Genomic DNA, 2,448 nt, shown 5'->3' with positions numbered 1-2,448 from the left:
TGATCATCTGTGCCAATTCCATCAATCTTGGTATCACCCTTGTTCATATGATCTCTAAAAAAATGATGACGGATATCAATATGCTTGGTTCTTGAGTGTTGCACCGGATTAGTTGCAATTTTCATGGCGCTTTCATTATCACACAATAATAGAATCTCATCAAACTTCACACCAAAATCAAGAAGAGTTTGCTTCATCCATAAAACTTGTGCACAACAACTTCCGGCCGAGATATATTCCGCTTCGGCGGTTGAAAGAGGCACTGAATTTTGCTTCTTTGAAGACCAAGAAACAAGAGATCTATAAGAAATTGACAACCACCGGAAGTGCTTTTCCTATCAATCTTGCTCCCCGCATAATCCGAATCCGAAAATCCAACGAAGTCAAAATGAGCACCCTTGGGATACCACAAGCCAATATTAGGAGTGTATTTCAAGTATCTCAAGATCCTTTTGACGGCAGTCAAATGACATTCTCTAGGTGCGGCTTGAAATCGTGCACACATGCAAACACTAAACATGATGTCGGGCCTAGACGCTGTCAAATAAAGCAAGCTACCAATAATAGAACGGTAAAGCTTTTGGTCAACCGGGTTACCTTCCTCATCAAGGTCGAGATGCCCATTGGTGGCCATAGGAGTCTTGATTGGTTTTGCATCTTTCATACCAAATTTCTTCAAGATATCCTTCACATATTTTGATTGACATACAAAAGTGCCTTCCTTGAGTTGCTTGATTTGAAGTCCAAGAAAGAAACTCAATTCACCAATCATGGACATCTCAAATTCCCTAGACATCATTTCACCAAATTCCTCACATAAACTTGGGTTAGTTGAACCAAAGATAATATCATCAACATAAATTTGACAAACAAATAAATCTTTACCAATTGCTTTAGTGAACAAAGTAGTGTCAACCTTACCAATTTTGAAGCCTTTAGAAATAAGAAAGTCCATCAATCTTTCATACCAAGCTCGTGGAGCTTGCTTAAGAACATAGAGAGCTTGTATACATGATTTGGCTTCTTAGGATCTTCAAAACCGGGAGGTTGCTCAACAAAAACAAGTTTACTAATCTTGCTATTCAAGAAAGCACTTTTCACATCTATTTGAAAAAGTTTATGTTGTGAGAGCAAGCATAAGCTAATAAGATTCTAATAGCTTCTAATCTAGCAACAGGAGCAAAAGTTTCACCGAAATCCAAACCTTCGACTTGAGTGAAGCCTTGAGCCACCAACCTTGCCTTGTTTCTCACAACCATTCCATCTTCATTTTGCTTGTTTCTAAAGACCCATTTAGTACCAATGACATTATAATTCTTGGGCCTCTCAACTAGATCCCAAACTTGATTCCGGGTGAAATTATTCAATTCTTTATGCATAGCATTCACCCAATCCGGATCTCTCAAAGCTTCATCTACACGGTTAGGTTCAAGAAAAGATACAAAAGAATAGTATTCACAAAATGAACCAATTCGAGATCGAGTTTGGACACCCTTACTAATATCACCTATGATTTGATCCACGGGGTGATCCTTTGCAAGAACATGATGAATCCTTTGAGAAACAATGAGCTCTTGAGTTGATGTAGAGGGTGAACTAGATGAACCCACTTGATCTTGTACTTGAGAATCATCATTGCTTGAATCTTGTACAATTGGTTGTGCTTGATCATTTGAGATAGAAGTTGAAAGATTAACTTTAATAGAGATAGAAGGACCATCTTCATCCTCATCTTCTTCTCTTGGTCTAACATCACCAATTGACATATTTTTCATAGCATTTCTCAAGCCATCACTTTTCACATCATCAAAATTTTCTTGTTCATTATGAGACCCATTGCTTTTATCAAACTCCACATCATAAGCTTCTTCAACAATGCCATGAGTTTTGTTATAAACCCGATAAGCCTTGCTACAAGATGAATACCCAAGAAGAAAACCTTCATCACATTTGCTTTGGAACTTTGATAACCAAGTTCCCTTCTTGAGAATATAGCACTTGCAACCATACACTCTAAAATATGAGATATTTGGTTTTCTTCCAATGAGCAATTCATATGGGGTCTTGTTATGAAATCTATGGCAATATAATCTATTCGAAGCATGACAAGCTGTGTTGATTGCTTCGGCCCAAAAGCTATCCGAAACATTGTACTCGGAGAGCATTGATCTTGCCATATCAATCAAAGTTCTATTTTTCCTCTCAACAATACCATTTTGTTCCGGAGTGTATTTGGTTGAGAATTCATGCTTCATTCATTTCTCATCACACCATTCCTCAACTCTTGTGTTTCTAAATTCACTTCCATTGTCACTCCTCACTTTCTTCACCTTGAGCTCAAATTCATTCTCAGCCCTTGTTATGAATTTTTTGAATGTGTCATATGTATCGGCCTTGTCATGAAGAAAGAAAACTCATGTGTATCTTGAATAATCATACACTACTACA

Source organism: Panicum virgatum, chromosome 9N (genome assembly GCF_016808335.1).
Source record: "Panicum virgatum strain AP13 chromosome 9N, P.virgatum_v5, whole genome shotgun sequence".
In the NCBI taxonomy this organism is placed as follows: domain Eukaryota; kingdom Viridiplantae; phylum Streptophyta; class Magnoliopsida; order Poales; family Poaceae; genus Panicum; species Panicum virgatum.
Note: the sequence above shows the minus strand (reverse complement) of the source record.